General features: G+C 44.3%; 1 protein-coding gene and 1 pseudogene across 2 annotated transcripts in view; one reads left to right on the top strand and one right to left on the bottom strand.

Annotated features, from left to right (window-relative positions):
- LOC146493865 (retinoic acid receptor beta-like) overlaps window positions 1-15505 on the top strand; it is a 229692-nt gene that overhangs the window by 177043 nt on the left and 37144 nt on the right. The window lies entirely within an intron of this gene.
- On the bottom strand, window positions 5971-10828 carry LOC146493866 (uncharacterized; annotated as a pseudogene).

Below are 15505 nucleotides of genomic sequence, written 5' to 3'. Positions count from 1 at the left end.
ATGTGAATTCATGGATTTGGAACCTCGGCCAGAACCAGGCTTAGGGAGGGGCGGGGCCATCTGCCACATCCAGTTGGGGGTGAGGGAAGGAAGACAAATAGGCGCACTGTGGAGGAGAGCCAGAAGTTAATGATGATCCATCCATCCATTCGCTTCCACTTCTCCTTTTCAGGGTTGTGGGGGGCGCTGGAGCCTATCCCAGCTGTCATAGGGCGAGAGGCGGGGTACACCCTGGACAGGTCGCCAGTCTGTCGCAGGGCCAACACACAGGGACAGACAACCATTCGCACTCACATTCACTCCTAGTGGCAATTTGGATTTTCCAATTAACCTATCCCCACAAGCTGCATGTCTTTGGACGGTGGGAGGAAGCCGGAGTACCCGGAGGGAACCCACACAAACACGGGGAGAACATGCAAACTCCACACAGAAAGACCCCGGCCTGATGTTGGAATTGAACTCAGGACCTTCTTGCTGTGCGGCAACAGTGCTAACCACCGTGCTGCAAGTTGCACCGTGCTGCAAGTGAATAATGATTAAATACGGAGAGGTGTATAAACACATAATGAGTGAAAGAAAAGGTGAGTGAAGAAGAAACACATTATGGGAAGTCCCCAGCAGCCTCGGAGCAGGATTTTCAATTCTGGATTTAACAGGAAGCCAAAACAGGAGAAATCTGCTCTCTCTTTCTAGTCCCTGTCAGGACTCTTGCTGCAGCATTTTGGATTAGCTGAAGGCTTTTCAGGGAGTTTTTAGGACATCCTGATAATAATGAATTACAGTCGTCCAGCCTGGAAGTAATAAATGCATGAACTAGTTTTTCAGCATCACTTGTTTCTAATTTTAGAGACGTTGTGCAAATGCAAGAAATTTCTTTAATCAAACTATCTGTGCTTTATCACTTGCTGTTGTTAAGACCCTCAAGATCCTCTGCATCACAGACATTCATAGGAACAGTTTGCATTTCATAGGTTACTGGTGTCCCTTGACTGAATCAGAATTTATGGTTTAGGTCCACTTTATGTTCCATTAGTCTCAGTGGGGAGGGGGTCCATTCCCTTCTGTTATGCACTCTAGTAGAAGAAAAGTGGAAAATATGATATTGTGATTTCCTTAGGCTAAGCGCCCCCACAGGGCCCCTGATTAAAAAGAACTTACTCTATTTCCTATATTCCTGTTGTGATCCTCAGCCTCTTACCCTAACTGTTTGTCAAATAAAGCTGTCTTTTTCAGCTTGGTTTGCCACTACTAACCAAAAACTACGTTCTTTGGTTTGTATTGCCAACTACTAGGAAATGATACTGGTATATGGGGATTCTAAATAACAGATGCATCCAAATATCATGTCACATTTGAGCTCTGATGTTGCATCTGCCTTTCTTTCAAGGTGACCCCAAAATGCATAATATCTTCAAAGAAGGTATTATCAAGGATAATGAGCTGCCTAGTTAGTATAATATTTTATAATAAGGTTCTAATGTCATTATTTACAAGTCAGTACCTATTATGCATTACCTACTCCTGCATAATGTTTGTGTAATCAAAGTAGCCTTCTGTCTGAGTTTTACTGCTTTACAAACTTCTTAAAGTGTGTTTTTTTAAAGAAAGGGAAAAAAATGACTACACACACAACACGAGTTAAATACTGCCCAGAGTGAGAGCTGCCTTTACAGAGGTTTGCACTCTCTGGAAGAGAGTTCTTTCTTGGTTGATGGTTTCAATTACTCTTATGTATGTGTGAATCATCACAGTAATATATATAAAATTACTCCCGGTGTTGATCTTGTTACAGGGAATTCTTACAAAAAGTTACGACTGGCATCTGCTGGATGTGCTAGCTAGCTTAATTGTCCACAGACAGGAGTGTTAGCTAATTCCCGTCACTAGGCACTAGCTACGGTTTGCTCATCTCTCCTGAACCCAAATTTTAACCATAGATCAGCTGTCATACCAGTTACCCTCCAGTAAGGCGATCTTATCTGCAAGACTTTATTTGGACAGCGCTAAGGACTTTCAGAGTAATTACCAGCTTTTTAGGCCTTACAAGGCAGGCCCTCGTAAGAGCCATAAGCAATGGCTCTCGCTTTGGATTGTGGAGGTGATTGCTCTTTGGTATACTAGCCTCCACTCATGGTCTGGCAGTGTCCTGGGCCCTTGTCAGAGGAATGTGAATCCAGGTATCTGTGCAGCAGCAAGCTGGTCTTCACCTCTCACCTTTGTCCGGTTTTACAGGCTGGATGTCTCAGCTTCAAGCATTGCCCAAGCAGTGCTGGGCTCTGGGTCCTCACTTGGATAGGTGAGATACTGGCTATTTCTATGACTGCTTAAGATAAGCTTGTCTAACAATACGGGAGCCTCCATTTTTCCATAGTGAGAAAGGCTAGGAATGAGAACTTTAGGTTACTTTGTAACCCCGGTTCTCAGAGTAGCATGAGTGAGATGTCTCACCAGACGGCCCTTCTTGCTGGGATGAAGCAAGAAGAGGGGCTTATCTTGAATAAAGACTATGCAATATTTATATTTAAGAGTGGGTGGCTTGGTCCGACATGTTCATTGCAATCACCAGCCAATCAGAACTGGCAGAATGAGATACATGATTATGAGGAATATGCAGGGAACCGCATCCCATAGTGGACCCAGAACAGTGAAGAACTACTTAAACTTTGCATAGGTTCTTTTTTTTACTCCGGCTTCCTCCCACAGTCCAAAGACATGCACAGACAGTGTTAGTCCTGCGACAGACTAGCGACCTCCCCAGAGTGCACTTTGCCTCTTGCCCTATGGCAGTTGCAATAGGCTCGAGCCCTTCAGCGACCCTGAATTAATAAGCAGAATAGGATGGATAGTTTGACCCCCACTGGATGGGATGCAGCTAGGCACCAGGGGGCAATTGAAGCATTTTGGCTTTTTAGAAGCCACTAGAACATTTTATCCATAAGCACACAGATCTTCCCTTCAGCAGCTGAAGTAGTTGACATGTGAAGCCCTAAAAAACACTTTTTTGAGGATGTTAGCCGGCTTTGAATTGAACTGAAATAAGGACACCGAGAAAGGTACTTTTATCTGACAACCACATTAGCAGTGTGTTAAGTTGTAATTCTAATTAAGGTATAATTAATTATGACATTAATGTGGGAGATGGGCAGCAGAAGTTATCTGATGGGCAGGCAGGGGTTGGGTTCACCAGCTGGAGTCAAATGGAGCTTGGTCTTATCAGTAGCAAAGCCTGTTAACCAATAGTGAGATCATCATAGAGCAATCTTTTATTTTTTAAGTTGTTGTATCTGACTGCTGAGGTGATTTGGTTTCTCTGTATTATTGTAGGATTATTACATGACAATATAAAGTGCCTTGAAGCAACTCATGTTGTGATTTGGTGCAATATAAATAAAACTGAAATGAATCAAATTAAATTGAATTGAAAATTTGCTCCAAGGTGATATTTTAATATTAATAATTTGTTATCCTGTAAGTCTCTTATAAAAGCACTCTGCTAAGTGGTTTTATAGGACTTTTGCAGGCTATTGAGAACTTATGACTGAGGGAGGGCATATTGAGACACTTGTAACAGATCAAGAGCCCTTTGGGCCGACGTTTCCTCTAATCCAGTGTCTTCATTCCAAAACCTCCAAATTTTCCAAGTGAATGCGGCTTCATATGCACTGATAAAGAGAGCGAGTGTGAAAACACAGGTCAGTGCACCCAAAACTAAGTTTGTTTGCTACTACAGGGGCTCTCAAAGGTGATTGTCTGCCGAGTGGCCCTGTTCCCAGTGCTGCAGTTTTGCAGAATGAAGCTGGGATCAGTTTTCATTTCTGCGTTTCACAAATTGGATAAAGTAGGAGAAAGGTGGATGGTGCTTTACTTGGAGCCCTGTTTGATCCATGACTTCTGCAATTCATGTTTTTCAACAATCGGGTTTATTCCTGTTGGAGTGTTGAGAAAAATTCAGTTTGGCAGATAAAATTCTATTTTTGCTGCTTTGGGTTCTAGGGGAGCAATCAGCGAGCTCCCAGAGGTGGTGGCTGTCTGAAAGCTAAAGATTTGCTTCTGGATTATTAACTTGAACAGTTGTGATTCTCAGAGCATTTTGAAGAGACTCTGTAAGCCAGTTAGTGAGTAAGTCAAACTGTTCACTGCTTTTTAGGTTTAAGTCTTCATTGTCATTGTGAAAAACAGATCTCCATGCTATACAAGTCTCCAGCCTATTGTCAAACACTGTCAGTCCTGCAGTCAGTAGGTCACAGCATGACAGGCGGGCAGCAAGGTCCGATACATCAGCTTGCTGTTGTAGTGTGCTCCAGTGTGGTTGTACTGATGAGGAGGTGGACGTTTGACAGAGGTTGCTCGTGTGAATATGCAGCTGCTGTTGACATGTTCCGCCCATCATTGTGGGTGTTGTTCAGGTCACGATTTTGACCTTTTTTTTGACAGCCAATAACTCCGTCAGAGATTCATGCATCCTTCTTATCACCGAGTCCTGGCTTCATCAATCCATTCTGGACTCTGCTATTGAGCTAGCAGGCTACACCACACAGCCCCATGACCGAACAGTGGACTCCGGTAACAGCAAAGGAGGTGGGCTCTGTATGTATGTGAACAACAGCTGGTGTACCAACACAGGGATCACAGACTGTCACTGTTCATTGGACATAGAATATCTGACTGTCAAATGGAGGCCCATCTACCTTCTTGTCATAATAACAGCCGTTTACATACCACCAGATGCAAACGCTAACTCTGTGATTGAACTTCTGCACACAAACATCAATAATAAACAGAGCATATACCCTGTCACTGTAGGTATCATAGCAGGGGGCTTTAATCATGCAGACTTAAAAACAGCAGTCCCTAAATCCCACCAGCACGTCAAGTGTGCCATTAGGAGTGACAATATACTGGACAAAGTTTATTCCAACATCAAAATGGGCTACATGGCCAGACCTCCACCACATCTGGGCAAGTCTGACCATTTGTCCCTATTTCTAATTCGTGCATATGCTCCCTCAAGAAAACTGCTCCCACCATCACAAAGACTATTACCATATGGCCAGAGGGCGCCTCTCAGCAGCTGCAGGACTGTTTTGACAGGACCAACTGGGATATCTTTGAATATCAGGACCTGGAAATGTTCACAGACAGTGTTCTCTGCTACATAAAACACTGCATAGACACCATTACGGCAGACAAATGTATCCGGGCTTATACCAACCAAAAGCTCTGGATGACCCGGGAGGTCAGGCAGCTGCTGAAGGAGAGGAACATCGCGTTCAGGTCCTGCAAAAGGGACCACTACACCGCAGCCCGATCCAACCTGAAGAGATGCATCAGAGAGGCGAAGGGGGACTATAGGAGGAGGATTGAGGACTATCTGGAGAGTAACAACAGCCTGCAAGTGTGGCAGGGCATCCAGCATTTAACTGACTATAAGAATATTTTCTTCGCGCTTTGAGGCCGTGTTACTAGAAGCATTGGAGCCAGAGCAACAACACGCGGCCCACAGCAGCACTACCCCCACCCTGGAGGAACACAAGGTGAGGCACACTCTGCAGGCTGTTAACCCAAGGAAGGTGGCTTGTCCTGATGGCGTGCCAGGTCGTGTATTGTGAGGGGTTGTGCAGAACAGCAGCCCTGCCTTGCAGCCTGGATCCACACCAGTTTGCCTACAGAGCAAACAGATCCACGGAAGATGCCGTAGCCACAGCACTCCATGCTGCCACAACACACCTGGAGGAGCATGGGAGCTATGCGCGGATGCCTTTTTGTGGATTTCTGCTCTGCATTTTCTGCTCAGCTTCTCTGTTTACTTTGCTTGTGCTGCAGCTAAGCTCACTGCTGAGCTGTTTGACCAACGTGATGCGGATGATCTGCACTCTGACCTGACTTCCAGTTGGAAAAACTGAGGTGTCTCTGCGACTGGACTGCTGTCGGTAGAGTGGAGTGTCTCAGGATCCTGGCAATGCTTGAGACTGAACAAGGGGCCGACCCAGATGCCGACGGCACAACAGTCCATAACAGGCCATTTCAGGGGGCCAACCGCGTGGAAGACTGCTGCGACAGAGCAGTTCTGGAGGCTGACCGCTTGGATGGTGGCGGCGACAGAGCAGGTCTAGAGGCTGACTGCATGGAAAGCGAAGGCAAAGCAGATGTGGTCGTAGGCGACGACCTTGGGGCGCCTGGAGTGCTGGACGCGGCTTGATGGGTGCAGGACCAGACAAGGCAGGACCAGACGAGGACCAGAAGCAGACGGTGGAGCAGGAGGTGGCTGAACGGACTCACCAGAGCCGCCAGCGGGAGCAGGTGGCAGTGTCGGAGCCACGGAGTGCTGAACAGGCTTTCCTGAATCCCCAGAGGACACGAGGAAGAGCTGGCCGGGCTCTTCCAAACCCCGAGCTGACAAGGAAGGTTGCTGGACTGGCTCTCCTGGGCGTCCAGCGGGAACAGGCAGCTAACCCTGAAAGTTCTTTTTTAGGTAGCTCTGAAACCGAGCCGGGCCGCAAATACTCCAGCGAATCCTCCAGAGGGCCGGCCTGAATAACGTCCGGCGGGCTGGGCTGAAGCTGCTGCTCTGGGTGGACATGCACGGTGGAGATGAGTCCTAGTCCTAGATAAGAGGGTGCAGCGATCTGAATAGCCAAGGGACTCCAGAAATCATCCTCTGTAACCAGAGAGCTAACTCCTCTTGGTATTCCTTAATGGGCAGCACTAACCACTCCTGACACAGAAACTCCGTTGTGAAAACAATTCCTCGCGGAGCTCAGAGGAGGGATTATAAGCTGCTGGGTCCACTGTCTGGTCGCGATCTTCTGTCATGATTTTGACTGTGTGGTGTAGGCAGGAAAGGACCCAAACGCAGACTCAAACTCAAAGAAACACAGCTTCATTTGATGAATGGCAAAATGATACAAAACTAGACTGGGAAATTATAGCTAAGACGCAATGAGATACACAGGGAAACACGCAGCCATGGATGAGCGAGATCGCGACAACGAGCAGAGGAAGGCGCAGACACTACGGAGAGAAGAAAGAGAGTTGTTCACCCGGACTTTCTGAGTCATGTTGGTCAAAAAGTCCAATATCCACAGGATTAGCTGATCATCAGGTGAAATCGGGAGGCAAGTTTAGTGGCCAGGATATGGGGCTGCAGAGTGATGCACGCTGATGAGAAATCAGCAAACAAAAGTCTGGCAGAGGAGTCAGGGAGCTCCAGATGTTTGTGGATGGAGTCCAAGATGAAGATTTTTGCATCATCGATGCCTCTGCGTGCACGGTAAGCAAACTGGAGTGGGTCCATCAGGGGGTCAGTTGTTCTTACGATGTGCTGTTTTATGATCTTCTCCATGGCCTTCATCACCAGGGAGGTGAGGGCCACAGGACGAAGATTATTCAGAGACTTTGGGTTGTTTCTTTTGGGGATGGGGATGACTGTGCAGTGTTTCCACAGCTGGTGTGACTGTCGATTGAGTGTTGAAATAGAGTCCAGAACACACTTCCTAGGTGCCCTGCACAGTGCCTCACAACTCGACTGCTGATGTTGTCAGCACCGGGTGAGCTCCTCTCCCTGGTCTGTCTCAAACCTGGTGTAGAAAGCGTTGAGGTCATCAGGGAGGGAGGAGGGGTCGCTGCCCTCTACCTGGATGGTTCTGGTGGTGGTGACCGCAGTATCCACAGAGGCCATGGTTGTGAGGCCCTGCCAGGCTGAGCAGAGGTCCCATGTGGTGAATTTTTTTCAACAGTGTTTTTATACTCCAGTTTAGCAGTTTTTATGACCCTCTTGACCTTCCTGTTGACCTCCTTTATATCCAGAGCAGAGCCAGTGAAGAAAATCCTCCTTTTTTTATTAAGAACTTCCTTGAGCTCCTTGGTGATCCAGGATTTGTTTTTGGGGTAGATGGCGACTGTTTTTGAGGGGATAATGTTGTCAACACAGAAGGAGATGTATGATGTCACCGTGATGACTTGTTCGTTGATGTCATCAGAGGGAGAAAGAAGGCTGTCCCAGTCAGTGGCTTTGAAACATCCTTGTAGGGTGAGGTAAATGCATCTGGTACAGAGCCATAGTATTTATCAGTACAGAGCCATAGTCTTCCCCTGACGTGTGCTGCATGTAACAAGTCGCTTAAAGGATACCAACAGATCCTTTAAGCTACTTGTCAGGGGAACATTGGTTAAAATCACCCAGGATGAACTTGGGAGAGTCTGGTGATAATTGTTCCAGTTTGTATATGTGAAAAGATTTTGAATTTTATTAATATTCAACAGTGATAAATGTTTATGTTTAGCTTATTTGAATTGCACAGAAATGCCTGTACATAGCGTGTCAGCAAATTCTTTAACTGGAACAAAGTGACCACATGAGGAAGTTGCTCAAGTTTAGACAACACCCACATGTATTGTTTTAACCCACTACAAGATCGTTAATCAACTTGTTCCTCCTTGTCTTGCAAGGCTGCATCCTGTGCAGCCTCGTATGCAATCACCAGATAAGTTGGTTTTTCCTAACTTGTACTCCACCCATGAGTGTTACGTGAGTAGGACAGTATATAATAAAGTTTGAGCAGATGCCTGGCGCGCATTCCTGCACAGGAATCGTCCATGTACATGAATTAACTCTGGGCCCGTGATTCTTTGCTTTCCTGAGGTTTTTCTCCTTACAGTATAGAGTGTTGTTGAAGTACTCTGTGGCTTTAACAGGATGATGAAAAGCTGTGGGGAGATAAGGTAGGTGAGCCTTGGGGTCATGTCGAAGTGTTGGAAACAAGTCCAAAAAATCCCAAAAACGAGGAAAAGGAAAAGAATACAAATATACAGAGTAGACGGCGAAATACAACAATGAAAGAGCATTAAAGTTAAAAAAAAGAACGCAAAACTGTTCAGCTGACAGGCCGGTCGACCACATGAGCAGCGACCCGGAACCAACCGCGACATGTTCCCTCTAAGCCTGAAGGGAAAAACAAGGAACACACACATGTAAAGGAAGCCCTTAAAACATGTGGTTATCTAATTAGGCTTTCATCAAATCAGCAAAGAAGGTCAAACACCAGCTAGGGAGGATCAGAGGGCATCATCATCCCTTATGTAGCAGGTTTATCAGAGAAACTCAGGAGAGTCTTCTCCAAGTACGACATCCCAGTATACTAATTACGGAGGTCTCTTGGAACCATTTCTAAACAACTGCAGATTCTATAAACTATTTATGCCATAACCTTGTTGATGCTAACAGTGTAATTAACTGAATGCTTTAAAGGTACCTTTTAAAACAACAAGATAATAATAGATTCTTTGTGTTTGTTAATAATTACATGCTCTAGAAAAATATTATGAGAAACTTATTTTGATTGCATCCAGTTGGAAAGGACTAAGTCAGCTCAACCTCAACTCAGAACAGTCCAAAGACACTGAGGTTAAATGTGGAACTGGTATGGATTATATTTATTTGAATTTCAAAAGTCCAAATTTGTGCCCCTAATTCTTGTTTGTTTGTTTTTTTAAGTCATTAAAGTTGGATGTATTACAATCATTCCACCCCGGAAAAAAAACAGTTCAAAGAAATTATTAGAATCCCAAAAATATCAATATTATCAGTATCTGCACAACTGATTATGCATTATTATTATTCAAAAGTCAAAGTAAACTTTATTGTCATCTCTGCTATATACAGTACAGTAAATACAGAGATGAGACAACGAGGCTCCAGTTTGATTCAGTGCAAAACAACAACAACAAATACAGGAAGAATAAGTTAGTGGTTTGTGTGGGTGTGTGTGGTGGGGGGGAGTGGGGGAGCCGGTAGTGAGTTCAGGGGTCTGATGTCTTGCGGGGAAAAAGCTATCTCTCAGTCTGGAGGATCCGGCTGCAATGCTGCGATAGGCGCTGCTGAACCTCATCTCTGTACGCTGACTCATCGTTGTGGTTAGAGCTGTGTAGGCAGTCGTGTGTCAGCAGAGTGAACAGCAGAGGGCTGAGAACACAGCCCTGAGGAGCTCCTATGCTCAGCCTGATGGTGCTGGAGACGTTGTCGCCGATTTGGACGGACTGAGGCCTCTTTGACATGAAGTCTAGTATCCAGATGCAGAGAGAGGTGCTCAGTCCCAACTTGCTGAGTTTGTCAAACAGTTTTTAGGGGGGCTAATGGTGCTGAATGCTGAGCTAAAGTCTATGAACAGCATTCTGACATAGGTGACTTTCTTGTCCAGGTGGGAGAGGGAGAGGTGAAGTGCAGTGGAAATAGCATCCTTAGTCAACCTGTGCGGCCGGCATGCAAACTGCAGTGGATCCAGTGAGCAGGGGAGGTTGCTTTTCACATGTGCCAAGACAAGTCTCTCAAGGTACTTCATGATGATGGGGGTCAGGGCGATGGGACGGTAATCATTCATACGGTGGCATCTCCATCCCAGCTGCTTGGTGCAAGCTTGTGCTGTGTGATGGCCCGAATGCCCTGCTATAAACTGCGAGAGTCCTTTGTGTTGTGGAATTGGCTCTGTATCTTTTTGTGCATGTGCAAGCTTTGCTTTTCCAATGGCGTGAGAGAGGTTGGCTCTGGCTGTTCTGAGAACTGTTTTATCTCCAGACCTGAAAGCAGCATCTCGAGCACTTTGAGTACTCTGTGCGAGTAGAAAAGCACTATATAAGAATCAGTCCATTTACCATCTCTCTTTCTCAGAGATGCACCTATCTCTGCAATGAACCAGGGCTTCTCATTGGCTCTTGTGGTGATGTTTTTGGAGACCGTTATATCCTCTGTGCACTTACCGATGTAGCAGGTCACAGATTCAGTGAACTTGTCCAGGTCCAAGAAACCATTTTGGGCGACTGTCTCTTTAAACATGTTCCAGTCTGTGCTCTCGAAACAGTCCTGAGACAGCCCCACTTGGCCAGACTCTGATGGTTTTTCTGGCTGGTCTTGTGCGTTTCAGTAGTGATGTGTACGTGGGCAGCAGCATCACAGTGGCATGGTCAGATGAGCCGACTGTGCACACTGGCACAGTTTAACGTGGAAGTGGAGTCTGTTTACACACCGGGAAGAGCAAAGAGGCAGAGTCGTTACTGAGATGTGCAGCTCAGGTTAAGAGAAAGAAAACATATTTCTAGCATCCAAAGCAGCAGTGCTGTTCCTGTGATCAACATTAAAACTTTTATTGGGAAAAAGCCAGAAAATCAATCAATAAACTTCAACGTGAAGAAAAGCAAACTTGATAGCTGCTCCATCCACTGGCATTTGTTTTACAGAGAAAAATCTGCAGGAAAATCTCCATAAGTCATAATAACATATGCAGATGAACTCTTAACTTACTCTGATGCTATGTTTAAATTATACAGATAGCTGAAGGCTGACAGCAGCCATCGTATTTTACATGGAGCCAACAGGGGTGAGTCTAAAGGGGGGCATGGGGTGGACTAGACCATATTTATTTCAAGGTCTTCACAAGTTTTTCAGATTTGAAAGTGAAACAATATAAAATACTGTCTTGATTAAATTACACTCATACCTAAAAATATAACATTAAAGCTTTTTTCACAAGCCCATAAAAATATACATGCCCCAGTAAAACTCTGAGGGTTATTAGGTTGGACACTGAATTATTGTTAGTATTAATTACCATCTACACCATCATAACAGTTTGTCCTGAGACAAACTTCAGAATGCTGATAGGCTCGCTTCTCTTCATTGCAGCCTCCACATTCTCCTCTAGAGGCTTACAGACACAAACTCGCACTTTAACACAGAAACATGTACAAGAACTCATAAAGCCTTCAAGACAGAGTAAAGATTCATTTTTATGCCTTAGATTAGATTGCATATTTATTTTTGTTTTTACTCTGACTCTACTTAAGAATGTTTGGATATTTTTGTACTAAAGAGAACGTTTTCTTTAAATAATAAAATTTAATATGGCACATAAATACACAGGGTTTGTTTGTTGTTGTTGTTTTACAAATGAAACAGATGATAGATGAAACAAAAAAACATTGCATTAGGGATGCAACGATACCAGTTTTTTCAAACCGATACTTGGATCTGAGTACTTGCCGATACAGAGTACAAAAACCGATACTTCTACCACACACACACACACACAAATACAATTAATTGGAAGACAGGTTTTATTATATTCCCTGCCGATAAAAAATAAAATCTTAATAAAAATGACCACAAAAAAATTTCAAGTGAAAAATAAGCACTTCTGTTAAATTATAGCAGTCTCCACACTGTAATTTAACAAAATATCACTGAACTATTGGCACTGTCTCGAGCTTTCAGAATAATAAATAAACACTTCTGTTTGGAATAAAATAAATACAAATTAGGTTTGAGAATAAAATAAACGTTTAAATTGTTGCAGAGTGTCCATATTGTAAACAAACAAACAAAATAACAAAAGTATTTGGCATTGACGAACAAACTCCCCATCTGCCCGTGGATCATCAGTCCACTATGCCGTTAAACCAAGGACTGACATCGCGCACACACTGCTTGTCTTTACCTCTTCAGAAAGTTTTGGCACCATTATCTCCCTGATGTATGGGCGGTTGGGAATTTCATATCGCAGCTATGCAATCCTATGTTTTCCACGACCGGCATTGGCTGGTCATCCAGAGCGATAAAATGAGTCAGAGCCTCCGTTATTTTAACTGCCCGTGGATTTTCTCTTAACATTTTTCATCGCTTTTCCAAAACCTGAGTTAAAGTTGGCTGTTCCGGTCCACACTGCTGACATTTTGTTTAGCCTAGCTACAGCAGCCTCCAGTTTCTCTTTTTTATCTGGAACTGCCAGTCTCACTCGTCTAACCCTGTGCCTGTTTAGCACGGGATGTCCCCCTAGTGGCCAATCTAAAAAACTACAACAGAAATGACAAGCCACCCTCTGATTAATGAAATAAGTTAGTATCGGTTCATGGTATCGGTTAACTTTTACGAGTATGAGTACACACACATTTTACAGTATCAGCACCGATACCCGATACCAGTATCGGTGCATCCCTACATTGCATCCATCCATTCGCTTCCGCTTATCCTTTTCAGGGTCGCGGGGGGCGCTGGAGCCTATCCCAGCTGTCATAGGGCGAGAGGCGGGGTACACCCTGGACAGGTTGCCAGTCTGTCGCAGGGCCAACACACAGGGACAGACAACCATTCACACTCACATTCACACCTAGTGACAATTTGGATTATCCAATTAACCTATCCCCACAAGCTGCATGTCTTTGGACGGTGGGAGGAAGCCGGAGTACCCGGAGGGAACCCACGCAAACACGGGGAGAACATGCAAACTCCACACAGAAAGACCTGATGGTGGAATTGAACTCAGGACCTTCTTGCTGTGCGGCAACAGTGCTAACCACCGTGCCACCGTGCAGCAAGGTGGCACGCTTGCAAAAAAACATTGCAATTCCTAAAATGGAAACCAGTGAGCAGTTAATTTTTTAAGACCTGCGTTTTTTCTTCTTTTGAATAGTTATTATTGCTCAAGAGACAGAAGCATTTCTTATCTGGTTAATCGATTGAATAATCGATAGATCACTTGATTACTAAAATAATCAATGATAAAATGCAGAGTGGTGTTTGAATATTAAATATGTAGTGAGAGAAAAAGATGAGTCAAGAAGAAACACAGTGCATTATGGGAATCGCCCAAACCTACTGCGGTATAACTCGAGGCTGTGCTCGTCCCTGTTAGTTGTGCACCTTTCACTTACACTTTTAACTAATATACAGTCAACATTCTCACAAATGACCTTTTTACCCCGTTTGTTGACAATGTTGATAATTGTCATCAGGACAACTGTCAAGTCAGCCATCTTCTTCAGGATTGTGGTTGAATGTACTGAACTAGACCAAGAAGTAGAATTGTGGAAGTCTGCTGTCTAACATGTGTGAGCCCTCATTAGAAAAAAATAGTAAATAACGCTGAGTCATTTTGGTGTATTTTCAAGAAACTAGTCCTTCTGCTGAATATGATCTGCAGACAGGTGTGTGAAAGCAACACACGCATTATTACGGACAAATGTAGTTTTTGGACTTTACCAATTGTACATTGGTGACCAAGAAAGAGGCTCCTGCTCCAAAATCGACACGTCCAAGCTTGACTGAAATTTGCAGCTCATATTTGAGGTGGTCTTCTTTGTATTGATATTTAAGTAAAAGTGAATATATATGAGCCTCTGTGGGTCTGAGATAGCAGTCCTCATTCGTCGTTCCAGTTGTTTGTTCAGTGTGACAGAATATGAAAACATTGGAAGACGTGCATCAACAGAAAGCCTGTATATATGTGACATTGCTTATTCTAAAGGTAGCCAGATCAACGCCTACTCACACTGCTACTATATTGTAGGGATGTACAGTACTTCCAAAGATCGGACAGCAATCCTGACTTGGGACATAAATACTCATTGAAGATGATTTACAGAGCAAAATATTTATTTACTTTTATGCCTTGATGAAAGCTTCGTCTATGAACTGTCCCCCTTAGGGGTCACCACAACGCCTGTTTCCCTCCTGTCTGGCATCTTCCAAACTCTTTGGCCAATACGTTCACTATCCCGCCTCTGCACATGCCCGAACCATCTCAGCCTCACTTCTCTAACTTTGTCTCCAAACCACTTGACTTGATGTGCTCATTTTCCTGTCATCCCCAAATTAGCAACCTTAACTGAGCCTTGTGTCTTTTCAACTAGTTCCACTGTCTCTGCACTACTGATTATATCAGGTCTCACTACTATCTCGTAAACATTCACATTAACTCGTGCTGCTATCCTTCTTATACAAATCAGCCTGGACTCCATCTACTCCACCAAGCCATGGTTGGTGCCAGGTATTTGAATTCACTCTCTCTACTCTTGCATGTTCAGCTTTTCACCTTCCTCACTCTCATTTACACACATATATTCTATTTTGCTTCAACTGACTTTCATTCCTCTTCTCTCCATAGAGTTCCTCCACCTCTGCAGGCTCTCAAAACAAATCACAGTGTTGTCTGCAAACATAACAGTCCATGGAGATTCGTTCCTGACATTATCTGTCAACCTGTTCATCACCACTGCACATGACACAGGGCTCAGAGCCAGTCCCTGATGTAATACGAACCCATCGGTCACTCCTCACCACTGTTTCACTCTCCTCACACGTGTCCTGCACCAGCCTCACATACTCTTATAACCTCACTACTCTGCCACTCCTGCCTTCCTCATACAGTAGCACTGTTTCTCTTTTGGGACTCTGTCATATGCTTTGTTTGGATCCACAAAGACACAGAGCAGCTCCGTCTCTGTACTTCTAAAAACAAACATTGTATCTGCTACTCACTGATCGTCACCTCTTTTCTTAACAAATCTTCTCCAAAGCTTCATGGTATGGCTCAATTCAATTCAATTTTATTTATACAGCGCCAAATCACAACAGCAGTCACCTCAAGGCGCTTTACATTGTTAGTAGATCGTACAATAATAGATACAGAGAAAAACCCAACAATCATATGACTCAATTCAATTCAATTCAATTTTATTT

The sequence above is a fragment of the Neolamprologus multifasciatus genome, chromosome 22 (genome assembly GCF_963576455.1).
Source record: "Neolamprologus multifasciatus chromosome 22, fNeoMul1.2, whole genome shotgun sequence".
NCBI classification, from domain to species: domain Eukaryota; kingdom Metazoa; phylum Chordata; class Actinopteri; order Cichliformes; family Cichlidae; genus Neolamprologus; species Neolamprologus multifasciatus.
This window is presented reverse-complemented; position numbering and strand designations above follow the sequence as displayed.